Consider the following 19,701-nt stretch of genomic DNA (forward strand, 5'->3'; position numbering starts at 1 on the left):
GAAAGTGCTTGTTCGGATCTGAACCAGGCGCTTCAAAACGATTGACGGGAATCTTCCCACGATATTGCACAAGGACGTACAATGAATTCCGCCAATTATACAAGAGTTTCCATTCATTGCCAAACAGTCCATATGTCACCGACGTAACTTTTTATGCTCTGTTTGAAGCATGGATGAAATATCTTTGTTTCTTATTGTAATGCAAGGAACAACAAACATATGGCACGTTTTCTGCACATTAGTACACAAGATGTACGTTATATTCTATCATGACTGTATGTCCTAATAATACACATATGTCTTGGTTTCGTTTCTCAGAGGATTAACAAGAAGTTTCTGAGGTCTGTTGTTGATTCAAGTGACTCTAAGCACCATGGTACTTAACATATGAGGTCATCATTCCCCTAGACTTAGAACTACTTAAACCTAACCAACCTAAGAACATCACACACATCCATGCCCGAGGCATGTTTTGTCAAACTGTTGCTTGACTGACGGCAGTGTTTCACAAGACAGTGAAATTTGTGAACAACTACTTGGTAGCAAATAGAAATAATTACTTCATATTTTTCAGCCACCAAACACCGGCTTATGTCACACACAATTCGTCAGATATCCTTCCACATACAGTGGCAACCTAAACAATTAAGCCATTATTAAGAGTACAAAGAACACTTTTATACGTATTTATGTTATTGTGCGTCGTATAGCGATTAGACATCAGATTGAAGTACAGACGATTTCAGCTTGCTTCTTCAGGAAGGCAAGATTACTGAGACGAAACACTCTCCATGAATATTCTTCTTATTGGGATCGCTTAATTTCATCTCGCAGTCAATCGGCACCTTTATTCCACTTTATTACAGCTTACAAGTAACGCCTGGTGTTCACTGATATGTCATCTTTCTTTCCTCATGAGCTACACATTGTTCACAAGTACTTGTAACCGCCCTATCTTTACACTATCTTTTTCCCGAATATTCTACAGGCCCAACGCTTATTTTGGTATATACATTTTCGTTGCTGTAACAAAACACGAGTTCTATTCGGAAAATGAGGTCCGATCCGCCGCGAAACGGAAACCAGAGTGGAAATAAAATCTTTTATTTCCAACGCTTTGATACACGTTCCAGCTATGTCTCCACATAGTCGCCGCTCCGACTTAAGACATCTGTCGAAGTGTTGTAGCAGCTTTCCAACACCGTCGTCATAGAAGGCAGCCGCCTGTGCTCCTACGCTGGTCTGCAGTTCGTTTTCTGTGACAAAGTGTTGTCTTCATATCCTACGGTTCATTTGAGCAGAGGGAGCAAGTCCGGCCTGTATGGTGGGTAATGAAACACATCCCATCGAAAATGATGCAGAGGCATCATCACTGCCCCTGCAGTGTGCGGCTGAGAATAGTCATCAATCAGGAAATGCATGATAGATAAGTTATGTGGGGTTGCATGAAATCAGGCGAAGTCTTGCAGCGGGTACCCACACTTGGCGGGAGACACTACTGTTTCAGGCATCGTTACGTGATCGCTGCGTGCTCAGAACTGAAAACAGCGGCGTGAATGGATCGACAGACATAGTAAAGAGACTACCCAACGCAACTGTGCAAAGCTCCATCGGATTTTCACTATCGTTTCCATTTCTCGACCTATCGGACGTTAATTTCCATATCGCCCTCGTACATAAAGACCTGTCCCTGTAATGAGTTATATAATGGCCTAATATTCTTTATCCCTTATGTTTATATTAACAGATCCGTCATTATCTGCTATAATTCTGTCTACGGTCGACAATTCACATTCAGCATTTTCTCAGTACTTTCCTCAATGAATAATAAAATAAGCTTTCTTGTTTCTTGTCAGTAATTATCTAACCGAAGTTGAGTGTCTCTCCTAGTGAAGCATTTGTTCTCACTCTATTTTAGAACATGATCGCCGCTCTGTAAATAAGTCGAGATGAAATTTCGAAAGGAAAACAATTTTAAGGAGTTATCTGTCATTAGTTTTGAGATAAAGAAACACACAAGAGGTATTTTAATCCATCTTTGCTCAACCACAACAACTAACTAGGTAACTACGAAAATACTTTACAATGTGCCTAGACCGTGACCTAGCTCTAATGTAGGCAGTCTGAATCCAAAAACCCCACACACACTAAATTTGCCGTCACACAACACTTGGCGTACTACCTGACTTTTAGTCTTCTCCAAATTAGGGACAGTGCAGTTCAAGTACATCCAGCAGACGTAAGATTGTACTTATCATTAAATGTTCCACCTATATTTCAGTAGAAGCGGTAAATCCGGGTTCGAGTTCCGGTCCAGCCAAAAATTTTTGCCATTTTATTTCCACAGTGCCCTGTATGGCTGGAAGTCGCTAGTTTCCCACTCGCACTTTCCTTCCCATTCCTCTATTCCGCTTACAAAGCTAAAAAAAAAATGTGTTTTCTTTTAATTGTGAGGTCTAACTATCATAATACGTTCAAAGAAGATAAATTTGCTTTTGGAAATAAGTTCTAAAAATGTCAAAAAGTATGAACTCTGTACATTGTTAACATTGGTTATAATGACTTAAAGCGTGGGAACCTTATGTGATTGTGTTTTAATTTTAATAGTATAATAAACCGAAAGATGTTGTATTTACTTTCATAACTTTTCATTAAGTATTCAAGTAAGGCACTAGCTATATACTTATAACTTTTGTGAAGCTACAATAGTTTAAACTTCAAATATTTGTTTGTTGGTTGGTTGGTTGACTTGGGGGAGGGAACCAAACAGCGAGGTCATCGGTCCCATAGGATGAGGGAAGGATAGGGAAGGAAATCGGCCGTGCCCTTTCAAAGGAACCATTCCGGTATTTGCGTGAAGAGATTTAGGTAAATCACGGAAAACCTATATCAGGATGCGGGGTTGAACCGTCGCCCTCCTGAATGTGAGACCAATGTGCTAACTACTGCGCCACCTAACTCGGTTTCAAATTTTGTCTCACTATGTTTTATGTGATACAACTGGACCTCAGAAACATACTATAACTTGGATAGTACTGGCAATTCAATGATCACCATATGAATGTAACAGAGCATTTTCCTCGACTGTAGTTTTTATGAGGTATGTTTACTACTTGCTTTCATAAAATAATACTATAGATCTTTAACTAGCTGTCTAATAAGACTTCTGTACATACTAACACCCTAAACAGCTAATTTATTTTCATATTTCTCTTAAACTGTGCAGTAATTTAGCTCACATACATTACCATTAACTATGTTTATTTACTTGTATTATGTGAACTTTAAAATAACGAAAACAATTTTCTGATTGTGTTTAATGAAAGTTCACCCTGTAGAAGCAGTATCTTTAAGGCAATAGTTTGTGGACAGTAACAACTTAAACGGTCCGGCCTACCCAGACAGAGCCTCGGCCGGAACCCTATGGAACACCTTCGGGATGAGTCGGAACGACTTCGCTCCTGACAGCAACGTCCAACATCATTACTTTCTCTGAGTTCCGCTCTTGAGGAAGATGAGCTGTCATATCTCCACAGACATTAAGACACCTCACTAAAAGTGCCTCCAGCAGAGTTCGTGGTACAAATGTGGGGGGAATGTTGAGGCCCAATACTGGTGGAAAAAGTGTGCATCAATACCGAATTTTGATGTGACCAAAAATAACCATTTACCAAGGCAGAGATACAATTTTTAGAAGTCACTGTGGTAATATTGATTATGAAGGACGAAGTTAAATAATTAATAACGTGAAAAACTATGTAAAATTACTGTATTAATAATTAAAAGTACGGTACCATCATAAATCTATAAATGTATACATAGCAGGAGCTGCTGAGAATGGCAATTTGAAGACTGATTTTTCGAGGCTCTTTGTCTTGTGCATTTCTCGAATAAATGGAAGTTAAAGTGAGATTCAAGTTTTATTTGTTGAAACGATGTGGACCGCTTCATCCTCATCGAAAGGTAAGTATGTAGAGTGTGTTACATTATAGAATTGCAACTGTTGTATGTGAATTGTTGGTATGTGGTGCAGTGATATTGGTGTGTTGTAGTCTTTAGTCCGAAGATTTGTTTGACGCAGCTCTCCATCCCATTGCATCCTGTGCAAGCCTCTTCATCTCCACATAACTTCTGCAGCCTACATCCATTTGAACCTCTTTACTGGATCCATCTATTGGTTCCCCTCTGCAATTTTTACCCCCAACACACACACACACACACACACACACACACACACACACACACACACACAATACTAAACTGACGATTCCCAGATGTCGTAGAACGTGTCCTATCAACCGATCCCTTCTTTTAGTTAAGTTATGCCTCAAAATTCTTTCCAGTACCACATAATTAGTTACGCAATTTACTCATCTCATGTTCAGCATTCTTCTACAGCACATTAGAGAAGCTTCTATTCTCTTCTTGTCAGAACTGTTTATCGTCCACGTTTCGCTTCCTTTCAAGGCTGCAGCTATGGTCTTTATAAAAGACTTCTTAATATTTCAATTTATACCCGACGTTAGCAAATTTGCAGGTTTGTCTTCCTTTGACATCCTTTGTAAGGTAAGTCGTTGGGTCAGTATTATACCTCGCGTTCCCCTATGTTTCTCCGGAACCCAAACAGATCATCCCCTAAGTCGCCTTCTATTTTTTTTATTCTTCTGCAAATAATTCTTGCCAGTATTTAGGAAGCACGACTTACTGAACTAAAGGTACGGTATATTCACACCTATCAGCGACTGCCTTCTTCGAAACAATATTATTAAATTTTTCCTGAATTCTGAGTACATTTCGCCTGTTCCGTATATCTTGAACCTGTTCATCCATTACCGCTATGTGATTTTTTAACCCTATATTCGCCTGACCAGAAGTCCTGTTTTTACTACTACCGTACTACAATGACTCCTTCGATATCTAACTTCAACCTATCCAGTTGCCTTTTTAAAGTCTCTTACCTTCCTGCCCGACTAAGCAGCTTAATACAGTCAATAATAACGCGCCAAATTATTCTGTCTTAGGTGATTTTATTAGCTGATAATGAGATTAATTATAGCATAAAATCAATTTCCTGATTTACATAAAATTTACATTTGAAAAAAATGTTTGATATCTCTTTTCCTTTCTCTTTTTCCTTTTACTCTAAAGTCATACGGTCATCAATAAGTGTTTTGGCAATTTTTTAGATTTTTACAGTATAAGACCTCTCAGGCAAACAGAAGTTAAACGATGTCAAAGTTAGCGTAGGGAGAGATATGCGTGAAGCGTTCATTGAATTCGAAAGTAGAATTCTATGTACCGACTTGACAGAAAATCCTAGGAAGTTCTGGTCTTACGTTAAATCAGTAAGTGGATCGAAACAGCATATCCAGACACTCTGGGATGATGATGGCATTGAAACAGAGGAGGACACGGGTAAATCTGAAAAACTAGACACCTTTTTCCAAAGCTGTTTCACAGAGAAAGACCGCACTGCAGTTCCTTCTCTAAATCCTCGCATGAACGAAAAAATGGCTGACATCGAAATAAGTGTCAAAGGAATAGAAAAGCAACTGCAATCACTCAACAGAGGAAAGTCCACTGGACCTGACGTGATACAAATTCGATTCTACACAGAGTACGCGAAAGAACTTGCCCCTCTTCTAACAGCCGTGTACGGCAAGTCTCTAAAGGAACGGGAGGTTCCAAATGATTGGAAAAGAGCATAGGTAGTTCCAGTTTTCAAGAAGGGTCGTCGAGCAGATGCGCAAAACTATAGGCCTATATCTCTGACATCGATCGGTTGTAGAATTTTAGAACATGTTTTTTGCTCGCGTATCATGTCATTTCTGGAAACCCAGAATCTATTCTGTAGGAATCAACATGGAATCCGGAAACAGCGATCGTGTCAGACCCAACTCGCTTTATTTGTTCATGAGACCCAGAAAATATTAGATATAGGCTCCCAGGTAGATGCCATTTTCTTTGACTTCTAGGAGGCGTTCGATACAGTTCCGCACTTTCGCCTGATCAACAAAGTAAGAGCCTACGGAATATCAGACCAGCTGTGTGGCTGGATTGAAGAGTTTTTAGCAAACAAAACACAGCATGTTGTTATCAATGGAGAGACGTTTACAGAAGTTAAAGTAACCTCTGGCGTGCCACAGTGGAGTGTTGGGATCATTGCTTTTCACAATATATATAAATGACCTAGTAGATAGTGTCGGAAGTTCCATGCGGCTTTTCGCGGATGATGCTGTTGTATACAGAGAAGTTGCAGCATTAGAAAATTGCAGCGAAATGCAGGAAGAGCTGCAGCGGATAGGCACTTGGTGCAGGGAGTGGCAACTGACCCTTAACATAGACAAATGTAATGTATTGCGAATACAAAGAAAGAAGGATCGTTTATTGTATGATTATATGATAGCGGAACAAACACTGGTAGCAGTTCCTTCTGTAAAATATCTGGGAGTATGCGTACGGAACTATTTGAAGTGGAATGATCATATAAAATTAATTGTTGGTAAGGCGGATGCCAGGTTGAGATTCATTGGGAGAGTCCTTATAAAATGTAGTCCATCAACAAAGGAGGTGGCTTACAAAACACTCGTTCGACCTATACTTGAGTATTGCTCATCAGTGTGGGATCCGAACCAGGTCGGGTTGACTGAGGAGTTAGGGAAGATCCAAAGAAGAGCGGCGCGTTTCGTCACAGGGTTATTTGGTAAGCGTGATAGCGTTACGGAGATGTTTAGCAAACTCAAATGGCAGACTCTCCAAGAGAGGCGCTCTGCATCGCGGTGTAGCTTGCTGTCCAGGTTTCGAGATGGTGCGTTTCTGGATGAGGTATCGAATATATTGCTTCCTCCTATTTATACCTCCCGAGGAGATCACGAATGTAAAATTAGCGAGATTCGAGCGCGCACGGAGGTTTTCCGGCAGTCGTTCTTCCCGCGAACCATACGCGACTGGAACAGGAAAGGGAGGTAATGACAGTGGCACGTAAAGTGCCATCAGCCACACACCGTTGGGTGGCTTGCGGAGTAAAAATGTAGATGTAGATAATGTTACATGTATTTGAAAATTGCACAATTTTTTTCAGAATTAACATTACTTTGATGGAGGAAAGTCGCTTTGTTGGTTTTCGGATGATTTAGACGGGATGGAATGTAGAAGCCTCTCTCCTATGGTCCTCCCCCAGCCATGCGCCGCCTGCCCTTCCCTCTGCCGACAACTGCAGTGACTCACGGGACGGCCCGCCGCGACACGGCGAGGAGAAAGCGAGAGCGCGGAAAACAAAGGAGCGGCCGGCCGATCTTGACCTCAGGCAGGCAGGCAGGCACTGCCGCTGCAACAACACGGCCGGCTCTCGGCTCTCGGCCCTCCCACACCCACGCCGCCTGCCTGTGATGAAGCAGTGGAGGCGCTCCGTGCCGGAAAACGGGCGCCGCGACCGACCACGCACTCCCTCCACTCCTAATCGCCGCGGTCAAACCGGTTCCCTCGCCGAGCCAAACCAAACCGACAGCACTCCGTCTCCCGTACATCGCCCGTGCTGTACCTGCCAAGTAACGTCTTTCTATTCTGCCGGCTTCGTGTACCGTCACAGCTTCATTAATGAGCTGCGTATGTGGGTACCACACAAAAGCTAATTGCTGTGCACATCTAATACTCGGCCACCGACATAATGCGACGTATTTCTTCATTTCATTCTTAAGCAGAAAACGCGAAACGCTGTGAAAGACCATCTCACTTCTTTCTCCCTCCATCTTTTTCCTCTCTTCTGTTTTGTTGCAGTTTCATTCGGCGTTTCTCGGACACTTTACCATACATTCTCGTCTTACCTGAACAGCCGACAGGGGGTTCGAGCTGGCTGTTCTTTCGCAGTATATTTTCGTATGTTTTGCTCATTGTTAATACGCGCGCTCAGCTCATACGTATGCTTAGCACAGAGCCAATGGCCCTACATAGTACAGGCAGACGGACGACGAATGAGTATTCGACCGGTGCCTGTTGGAATGTAACTGCCAGTATCAAATAGTACTGGAGAACATGACACACACAACTTGTGTACAGCACAATACATACATATCTTTCATTTTCATAATTTCTCTTTTCTTTCTTTCCGTTGTCTTTCAGCTTTGCACAACTATTGCTAAATTTTGGTTAATTTTCAAAGATTATTATCATGATAATGATAATATTAATCATCACCATGTATTCTACCCTACATGTAGCTCTCCCTGCAGTCCTGTAATTTGCTACCCACTTCGTTTCATCATAATTGTTTTCTGTCCTTACACTCTTTTCATCCAATGTCCAAGCCAACTGTGTTTCCTTCTTCTGATTGCCTTTAAAATTTCTCCCTCTTCCCCCCACTCATCTCAACACCTCATTTCTCTCTTTCTCTATCCAATTTATCCTTTCCATGCCCCTCTGAATCCATATCTCAAATGCTTCCATTCTTCTTTCTTCCTCTTTCCTCAGTATCCATATCTCAGTTCCGTATATAGGCACGGTCAACCAATAACATTCATATATGGACTACGCAATGTTTGTCTAACCGCGTTATTTTTTGCCGAAAATTACAGTCCTGTAACAGCAATTAACGTTCGCAACTGTTCACTATTTGATCGATCCCGCATTCTCACTGGGACAACCCCTGGTACACACAGTTTTTATCCGATTTCCTTTTACGGCGCGCCTATGTGGTACTGATATCAGATATACTATAAGTGGCTTATACGAACATCTCATATTTCTTTCCTTCTATTATTAATCCGTTGTTCAGAGCAGTATTCGCTGTTCTTCGTCTTCTTTTTCTTTCTTTCTTTCTTTTTTTGTTGTGGTTGCCGCTGTCATTCCTTCCCCCGTTTCACTCTACGCTCCTCTAATTTTTCAAGGTCAGTTTACTTGTACGTCTTCCACTAGAGTCTCGTCTAGGTGTGAGACGAGGGTACAGTCTTTCCCATCTACTGTACAATCTGCACATCGAAGAAACAAAACATAAACGTAAACGCCATTCACGGATTAGGCGTTGGGCCTGTTCCGACTGCCTGACAGCTGCCTACAAGGCAATGAGAGGAGATATTTGCGATCGTGGGACGTGTGACCAGCAAGTCGCCAATCCCTCCAGTCGTTATTGCTAATAGCTGAAACCTGTCGCTTCTTTATTCAAGCAGCTCCTCATCTGCCTTCGAGAGACTCAGCGGAGCCCGTTGCAGACCTCTAAGAATCAGTGACCGAAATAAAAGAAAGGTTCAGCAATACGACTGTAAATTCAGGGTGAAAGAACGTCACTAGGTAGAGTCGCTGATGACATTGCTATCCTCAGTGAAAATGAGGAAGAACTGCAGGACCTGTTGAATGGAATGAACTTCATAATGAGCAAACACTAGAGACAGAGTAAACCGAAGAAAAACGAAAGTAATGAAGAGTAGCAGAAATGGGACTACCTATAAACTTAACTTCAAAATTAAAAACCAAAGTGAAGGAATTCAGGTACCTTCTGCTACGGACGAACCAAAAAGACTTGAAAGCAGATTAGTACAGGCAAAGACCATTCTTGGGCAAAAGAAATACACTAGTATCGAACAAGTCTGAGGAATGAATTTCTGAGAATATTCGTTTGGTGCAGAAGATTGTATGGCAGTCAATCAAGGACTGTGGGAAAACAGGAAAAGAAGCGAATGGAACTGTTTGAGATGTTTTGCTGTAGAAAGATCTAACAAATAATTGGAGTAGGATGCAAAAACTACTCTGTGGTGAAGATGTTCAAATGGCTTTGAGCATTATGGGACTTAACTTCTGAGGTCATCAGTGCCCTAGAATTTAGAACTACTTAAATCTAACTAACCTAAGGACATCACACAGATCCATGCCCGAGGCAGGATGTTCCAGACTATAGCGTCTAGAACCGCTCGACCACTTCGGCCGGCAGACTGTGGTGAAGATCTTGGCTCAGGAGATGAATTAGGGTCGGGTCGCATCAAGGAAGCAAAAAGACTGGGGGAGAAAAAGGAAGGGAAAAAGAACCGCTTCATCGATTTATCTGTGTCGCTGTCCATGTCTCCTACCTCCTGTCCTCTCGCCATGCCACAGGGTAATAAACTGCGAATAATTGATTCTCGGAGGCTCTCATGGTGTCAGACAAGCCTGCGTCAGAATTATATGCATCTTATGAATCAAATTAGTTTTTTAAATGTAATCTGATGTCCAATTAGACGTGTAATGCAATATACCTAAATGACGTTCGGGATCCCTTACAATTTGCCTATTCTATTCGCAAGCAAATGGTGTTTATGGTACAATGGTGTGCTAAACTTAATGACGAAAGTAACTTTCGCATGTGACTCTTTTATTCAGAGGCAGTAACTACACTGAAGTCACCGCGATTCATGACGCTCCCCTGCACATTACAAACGACGGACATGGTTCTTAATAATAGTGTGTGTGTGTGTGTGTGTGTGTGTGTGTTTGTGTGTGTGTGTGTCAGCACCATGGACGGTTATGCATACACTGCAATGCGCTCCCTTGTTGGTCACAAGGTTGGTAAGGAGTTCTTGTGGTGGGGAATTCCATTCCTCCACCAGCTCGTCAACAGCTGTTGGATGGACGTTGGTGCAATTGGAGCGCGGAAATACGTCTCTCCAACACACCACTCACGTGCCCGATGGGACTGAAGTCGGGGGAACAGGACAGGCCAGTTCATTCGCCGAATATCCTATAATATAACACCTGGACCACCAAAACGATCAATACTCGGTCGATACTACAGTATCTGCTACCACTTATCGCTTTTTCCACATTTAGCAATGACTTGTATTATGAATTGAGTCAGTTCAGTCATCGGAAGGGCAGGAGCATTCTCGCTCTAACTTCAAGATTTTCTCTGACCATTACATGCAGTTAATGTTGTTTGAAACTGGTTTGACTTGAGATATCCTCGCTGTAATTTCCCTCTTATTACTGCACATCCTCATTTCTAATACATTAATATGTCTAAATATCTTTGAATTAATTTTTGTATTTAAAAGACGTACCGATAAAGTATCTCCTGTGGAATTAAAGTGACTTTTCCCTCATTATAATATTATTAACTACCATTTGGTTTCAGTACAATACTTTAGGACTATACACCTAAATTCGAACGTTTGTAACACTGTATTATAATTTCAGCAAGAAGAAAAGAGTATTTCTGTATAAACTGAAATCTGAAGGAAAATAATTATGTTCTTTGAAAAGAAACTCTGTGTCGAGATTTGAAAAAACAAACTTTCTTTGACGACGTCTTACTGCAACTTTTATTTATTTACTATCCGCTCTTCCGATTCTAACGCCGTCCTCAGATTACAACTGCACCGAGCGAGGTAGCGCAGCGATCAGACTCTTGCCTTGCATTCGGGAGGAGAGCGTTTCAAATCCTCATCCAGTGTTCGGAAGCGCATGTGTAGCCAGAAAATGTTTACTGCTGTTCGTAAATGTTGCTGACTATGCTTTCCACTTGGTTCCGAACATTGCTATAATCTTATTACTGCATTTATGAATTCTTCAAAGTGCCACTTACCTACGTTAATGGATACGTTATGTTTCTTCTCGGAATTCAGCGGATGGCTATTCAGCATTTCAATGAACTTTTGATTGATGCCTCATTGCAAATCAATCTTCGGAAGGGCCCTGAAAAATGAGACATTATATTTTCTCTAATACAGCAAATATATAAACAGGAATGGGAGAAATATTCATCATAAGTTACAGCTATGGAAGCATAAATCTAGACGCTCCTCTCTCTTAGTCTGAGGTACAGTTCTCATACTTGAACACTGATTCATGCTTCATACAGAAGCTTGCAATTTCAGCATGATCGACGCAGCGAATACATCAACCAAAGCAAAATGTTTTAAATCCACGAAATAGTTAATAACATTCATGAGATTTATTTTGTTTAGACTAACCGCAACTTTAATATCTCTCAATTTCATTCGTTTAGCCCAATTATGCTGTGTCCAAATAACTTTATGGACGAAATTATACAAATTATAAACGATATTTTTCCAAGGACTTTGGGACAAGTAAACAACGGTCGGTAATGAATATTTAGCTTTCTTTTGACGCAAAGAATTTATAGCTCATAGCAGCAACGGGATTAGCTTATGGTATCTGTTCAAAGTGACAACCATACTCAGTTCTCATGGCGTCAAAAAAGCCTGCGCCAGAACTTTACGCATCTTATGAATCAAAATTAACTTTCATACTATTTTAATTTAAGCTGATGGCCAGTTAGATGTATAATTCAGTGTATCTAAATGACGTTCGGAGTCCCTCACAATTTGCCTGTTTTGTTCGCATGCAGAACCTCCTCCCGAACAGGCCATGAAGGCGCAAAGGTACCGACCGGCCGCCGTGTCATCCTCAGATCACAGGCGTCACTGGATGCGGATAGGGAGGGGCATGCACACCGCTCTCCCGGCCATATGTCAGTTTTCGAGACCGAAGCCGCTACTTCTCAACCAAGTAGCTTCTCAGTTTGCCTCACAAGGGCTGAGTGCACCCCGCTTCCCTACAGCGCTCGGCAGACCGGATGGTCACCCATCCAAGTGATAGCCCAGCCAGACAGCGGGACGGGAACCGGTGTTACCACTGCGGCAAGGCCGTTGACTTTCGCATGCAGATGGTGTTTATAATATACTGGCGTGCGAAATTTAAGATGAAAGTAATTTTTGCTTGATGTGCCTCTGCCAAGCAACATAGCTCGCTGAAATTTGGACCGTGCACAGAAACAACTGCTACAGTATGGTACAGAAGGTAACTGAAAGAAGTACGCACTGGGACGTGGAGAAATTTCACTAAAGTCACCATGACTCATGTTGGTCCCTTGGACATTACGAAAGGCGGGACATGGTTTTTAATATGTTGTGTGATCACCACAAACGGCACTGCATTCTCTACAACGTGCTACCATACTGGCTACAAGCCTGATGAGTTCTTGCAGTAGAGCATTTCATTTCTCCACCAGTGCGGTTGACAACTGCTGAATAGTCATTGGTGCACATGGAGGTGCTGCTGTACATCTCAACGAATATCACACGTGCCTGATGGGATTTAAGTCGGGGAACGGACAGACCAGTCCACTCACCGAATATCTTCTCGTTCCAAGAGCTGCTCCACCTGCTCTGTTCTATGCGATAGCGGATTTTTGTTTACGAAAATGAAGTCAGGGCCGAATGCACCTCTGAAAACACGCACACGGGCAATGAGTACAGTGTCGCGATAACGTTGCAGGTAAGTGTAATGTGTTAAAATATTTTGAGGTCAGCACACTCACGCAACATTATGGTTCCCCACGGCAGACCACCAGGACCACCAAAACGATCGTGTTCGACAGTGTTTTTGGGAGCGTTACGTGTTCCACCTCTCGCCATAGAAGGGTACGTTCAGCACGTCACTACGTTGCAGAGCATCCACTGCCGTGACTGGTGACCACATACCCTATTAAGAATCATATCCCGCCTTCTCTAATGTCCAGAGAACCACCATGAATGGCATGTAATTGTTTTTTTAATAAAGTGTCATTTCTATTTGTCCATTTATGTATTTCTTTCAATTACCTTCTGTACCATATTGTAACAGTTCTTTGTACGTATTATTCACGTTTCATCGAGCTGTGATTATTTGGCAGTGACAAATCATGCATAAGCTACTTTCGTCCTTACGTATTGCACACCAGTGTAATGAACTGGGGTGAAAGAGGCCTAGACAAACAAAAATCACCAGAAAAATGCCAAAATAAAAAAAAAACAAGCAATGTTATTGTGAAGTAAATCAAGCGATACCGTTTGATCACAGGATTACGTTACTCAAATTGTATTTTGTTTAGTCGAAGTATTACGATAGTTATCGATGAATCTTTATCGCTGTTTTCATCAACAACAATCAATATTTCGTCTTTTAAATGAAAGTGTTTATCGGCGTCAAGTTAATTTGCTGTCAAATTAGTGTATGTGAAAATCAATACTAGCAGTGCTCTCACGTCCGGCCCAGTGGGATAGTTCATGGCAGATATCGTCCACGAAATCTATTTCGTCCGATATACAATACGTCAGCAAAGCGGGGATAATTCGTAAAAGGGAAACCAAATTCAAAAACCTGGACCACGGGCAGGGCAACTGATAAAGTAAATACAGGTATGAAGACCGATATTGAAACGGACGGATAACTTCGAGCAATTTTACGTTGTCCGAAAGTGTGTGTTATGTTACTCCAGATCCAACTTTTATCACGTAAAATTGTAGTTTATTTTTTACAAAGCAGTTTTCATCTGAAGTAACTGCAATCGATTTTAGGCTGGCGAAGGGCGCAAACGCCCAAAATATCCAATGCGAGAGAAGGTAAGACGTTAAAAACACATCAAATGCGCCACATATTTCTCAGTTTCTACATAAGGCTCATTCCATGGTTACGGACTTGAAATATGAATAATTTCCATTGAAGTATGTAAATAAAAAAAAACAGACCTAAATATGACACTATAAACAGTGAAGGCTTGATGATGCCACCTGTGTTGATTTTCCATTAAACAAAGGAACTGAATGCATTACAGATGTAACAGAACCTTCATTTTTCATGGAATGACTAATAAATTTGTTGATACTATAGTTTTATACAGGAACAGTATGTGTCGTGTGTACCATCTGTTTTGAACATCTGATAAACTATGTGTGACCCATTGAAACAACTATCTTTATCACACACACGTGTCAGCGATGGTTAGTCGCGATTGTTGCATCTGTTTTCACTTTCTGTGGTTATTTTGTTGGTATTAATTATTATCCAGTTTTACTCTACTGTTGTTCTGCACAGGCGCACATATTAACTGACAATGATGTTGCAATTTGGCAAAACGGGAATCACGGGATAGTTTCAATCAATAAACTAGTCGTAGAGGGACGATGATTCAGGTTGCTAGAACTTTCAGTACAGGATTACGCCGTGGGAACCACCCAGGATGGTTTGAATGTGTTCTATCGACTTGCAAGTCGCATATTTCTCATTCATCACCATTAGGTTAACTGAGTAAAAACGACGAATTCAAATGAGTACAACGTGAAGCACGTGGTCGATAAACAGCCACCTGGAAGAAGTTAAGGTTAACCCCGTGCACACTGGAGAGATGCCCACCTCACCGCGGTTCTTCCCATGCTGGTACTGTGTGTGTGTGTGTGTGTGTGTGTGTGTGTGTGCACATGTCAGCCAGGCACTTCCACGCGCCAGTATAATACGAAGACTTTTGCAAAGCGCTTTTTTACGGCTTTAGTGCGCAATGGTCGCGAGAAATGCTCGCAGCCTTTTGTTCGTCGCTGCCTGTTTCAACAGCTCGCTGCGCAAGAGGTGAATGTGTGCGGGGGCTCAGAACACAGAGAATGACTAACGCTCTAAAGCTACTCATCTGCCTTTTCAATTTGCTCGAGCCACGTAATTTCTGCGCATTTTGGACTCCGCTTTGGTTCTCGTTATGAGAAAATAGTACTGACGTAATTACGTATCGCACAATAACTGTAGCAGGATTTGAAGAACTATAGAAATACAACACGCTGAAAACGGTAATTATACAGAAAATAAAAAAGGAAAATATTGTGCGAGATTTCTTTAATATCATTTTGTAGTGACATAATATCCGTTAAGCTCAATGTCTAATCTTCCCAGAAGATAGATAAAATAATAATAATAATTAAAAAAATTGTTGACTCACACTTTAGTACATGGTATCTATATAATAACAGTTTAAATAACAAGTTATTATTAAGTTAACTATGTTGTTAAAGTACTCAGAGAGTATCTTTCAACTGCTCAATTCAAGTGCCCTCTGCAGTTGCCAACAGAGCGCAGGTTGTAGGTTTTAGGTCCCGTGGGCTCTCAACAAACAGTTTTCAGATAAGTCCTGCGTTCGATATTAGCTCAGAGACGACATCCACATATTTCTGTTTCAATATGGGTTCTACCTCATCTGTCAGAACCCTGCATTCGGCCACCTTCTCATTACAGGTGGTTTGCACATTTTGGGCGCTGAGTGACTTGGTCAGCTTATTCACCACTTTCGTCAAGTCAATTACAGTGTGTAGTTTCACTGATTATGGTGTTGCGATTCCAGAAAATTTTTTACTTTTCGTTTTCAGCAACAGTGATAGGATCGTTCCACTACTATGCAGAGAAGTCTTTCAGTAACTGATTCTGCAGTCAGGTACTTGTCGTGGCTTATTATGGCCACCTCATCACGCTTTTTTTTAAAAAAAAATTCCGTATGTTGCAATGTTTTACATCAAGATACAAACGGTGACACCGTCTCCTAATGATCCCCACACGTTGTGGACCTATCGTCTATTCCTTCCTCTTTCAATGTATGCTGCCATTATCTCCTCGTTGCAATGACTTATTATTGTTATAATAATAATAATAATAATAATAATAATAATAATAACCATCATCATCATAAATTATTATTACAGTTTCACGAATTGTAGCTATTCTCCGTACAGCATTGTCACTGCAGTTTGCTTGTAATTACGCATACGGCATCATTACTGAAAACAGAGTGGTCCAAGAGACAAGCACTGTTTTAACTTGTATGCCGTTTTGGCTTTATTCTGGTTTTCTTTAAACAAGTGCTGTCAAAATAAGTTAAAAAATTGTTCAAATGGCTCTGAGAACTATCAGTTCCCTATAACTTAGAACTACTTAAACCTAACTAACCTAAGGACATCACACACATCCATGCCCGAGGCAGGATTCGAATCAGAGAACGTAGCGGTCGCGCGGTTCCAGACTGAAGCGCCAAGAACCGCTCGGTCAAAATAAGTGACGTCTCAAAAGTCAAATAAGTCCAAAGTTAAGTTGTAACAAATTGTCCTGACAATGTGCCAGTGCCAAGAGTGATCTAAAAAGATTAGTATTTAATAGATCCTTGGATTCCTTAGATGTGACTTGTAGACTGCATATTACTGATTTATTTCTGAGTATTTGTGCTTGGTGCTGCAAACAGAAGAAACAGTAACGCAGCAGAAAGACCAGATCTCTGTCTTCTTTCTCAGTACATGAGCCGAACACTCTTCTCATTGCTGCGGAGCGCATCCTGACAACGGTTAATAGCAGTGCGATAGGATATTGCAGTGATGTCCAAAGAAGCATTACATCGTAATTCGGAATAACAAAGGCACTGCAATATCATACTTATCCGCCGACACCTTTCGTGCTCGGATAGCCAAATGATACGGCAACTGCTCGCGATAACCGGTAAATCCGGCATGGGTTTCCGGTCCGGCACAAATTTTCGTAGTCGTCATTCCATTGTACAGCTGGTGGTGGTCCATATTCGCAATTGCGAATACGTTTCATGTAATTAATAGCAAAGTCTTCTGGACAAAGAAGCACACTTATGTTCCGCCGCTGGTGAATGTGGCGGTTCCCAACATGCTCACCCCAGAGGCGTTGATTATGCAACCTGCGCAGCTTACTTGCATCTATCCGTCTTTCCAACCAGTTTAGTGGACCAGCCAAAATAGGAAAAATATAAAACACGTAAACGTAATTGATAACATTTCTGCTTCACGCAATCAGCTACGTCAGATTACAGTAACTGGAATATAAGTATCATGCTCTCTTATGGCATGAAAAACTAACACCCTTTGGAAAAAGTATTGTATTTGGGACAGATTTTTTACGTTTTATTTACTCGAATAGTCATTTATTTTGTTTAGTTCGAACAGCTCAGAAAAGCCGTCGACTAATAGCCATGAGCGACGACATATAGGAATGTTGGTACAGTTACGAGCATGGCAGAACACTGTCTTCGCAATAGCTGGTCCGTAGACACGCATTAATGACCTCTTGAAAGAGCTTCCACATTCAACAAGACTTTTGCAAACAACTCGTGCGGATATTGCATGATTGATGGCACCCACGGTGTTTGCACTCAGTCTAGACAATTTGTTAGCGCCTGCGAATGTATCTGTCATTAGCCGTCGACTTAACCTGTAGTCTGCTCTCACGGTAACTCAGCGACGTAACTGCTCCCCAGCCCGTGGACAAACACTGAAGTACTTCGCAATGTCTCTCTCTCTCTCTCTCTCTCTCTCTCTCTCTCTCTCTCTCTCTCTCTGACCCGCTTTCAATCGTAAATTCATGGAAAAATGATGGCTGCTAAACTTTTCCACTATTCTTACTTGTAATTGACCGCTCAAGTAAGTTTTGACACGAAATAGCGTTTGTAAATATTGCGTGGAGTGTTTTTTAAGACACAGCATCCCAGTAGGGGGAACACACATTTGCTGTAACAACTGATTCATCACAACTTACTATTTTATATGGAGAGATGCACTAGATTACTTTCTCAAAACTCTCTTCTGTTCTGCGAAACATTATTCTCGATTTTAGCAACAAATTACGGAATTTGCAGCACCGTGAAAGGAGCTTCACAAATGAATGACATTTAGGTCATATAAGAACTGCAATGGCATAAAGATGTGGTTAACTATACTCAGCAGCAAAATAAAACTGCATGAGGAAATCTGAATGTAGTGAAGCAGATACGTACTGCGGTGGTATTCTTGCACATCAAACCAAACACTTCTTTGTGTGTCCTAGAAGAAACGACAGTCTCGATGACGTCTACCTGAGTCCGAAATTCAGATGTGCTGGCTACTCGAAGAACCCTCACGAGAAACGGATCAATGAATTACCACTCATGGGCGATATGATGATGAATGATCGCGCCAGTAAACCAACGCTGTCTGCAGTGCAAGAAAGCCTTTCACACATATCCCTATAGTTGGATGTACGTTATGCAGTTTAGCACTTCTTCAGGAACTCAATGAACGATGGGTAGCAATGCTGGCTCTGACAGTCGCCTGATGCCGCGGTCGCTACTGAGGCTGGCTCGCGCTTGGCAAGGCAGCCAAGCTGGTGACGTAGGGCACATCCCACAGATTACGAGTCATTATGTACACACCTGACTCTATCGTCCAGAAAGCGGTAGTCGACTCGCCCATTCGCTACCTGACTCGCCCATTCGCTACCTCCATATGAGTCTAGCCGCTTTAAAGTTGCTTAGTTTGACGGCAGTGGTGAGCTCTGCTGTCTCAACTTTTTAATGTAACACTTTTTAAAATGGACCAATAAGTATAAAAGAATTTCTCCTAGTCCCACATTGATTACTCACACAATACAGATAGCACTGAACATTTGTGACTGTGAATGTTTAATAGCTACGAGAATACCTGTAAAACTTAAAACGAAAATAATGGATCGCACGCAATAGATAATTGATGTATGAGTACTTCACCTAAGTCAATAACAATTTTATTGCATTGCAAACTATATTAATTTTTCTGTGATTTTTCTCAACAACAGCTACTCTCCACACTCCTTACACACATCAAAAAGTGTTTTGCATAATACCGGTTCCCAGAACTCATGAAGACAGGAGTTGATTGTGGATATTGTATCACAGACACAGTCCCTTTGACTGTTTAGAGGTCACTAGCCCGCCCAAAGATGTAAACAACCATGAATGAGCAGCGCCTATTAGACGGAGGGGGTCCGGCAGCCGATCAGTTTCAGTCATTCCACCAGGAAGGAGGTACACGGCTCGTGTTGTCTGTAGTTCAGTCACGCCTAGACGGTCAGTACCGCGGTTCGATCGCGTCCGCTTTGTTACTTTGTGCCAGGAAG

The 19,701-nt window shown here is 41.6% G+C and overlaps 1 protein-coding gene across 2 annotated transcripts in view; it reads right to left on the minus strand.

Moving 5' to 3' along the window:
- LOC126091487 (skin secretory protein xP2-like) overlaps positions 1 to 19,701 on the minus strand; it is a 586,258-nt gene that overhangs the window by 417,143 nt on the left and 149,414 nt on the right. For both annotated transcript variants that reach the window (XM_049907069.1, XM_049907065.1), the window contains exon 2: positions 11,546 to 11,655. The gene's annotated coding sequence lies outside the window, so the exon portion shown is untranslated. The remainder of the gene's footprint in view (positions 1 to 11,545; positions 11,656 to 19,701) is intronic.

The sequence above is a fragment of the Schistocerca cancellata genome, chromosome 1 (genome assembly GCF_023864275.1).
Source record: "Schistocerca cancellata isolate TAMUIC-IGC-003103 chromosome 1, iqSchCanc2.1, whole genome shotgun sequence".
In the NCBI taxonomy this organism is placed as follows: Eukaryota; Metazoa; Arthropoda; class Insecta; order Orthoptera; family Acrididae; genus Schistocerca; species Schistocerca cancellata.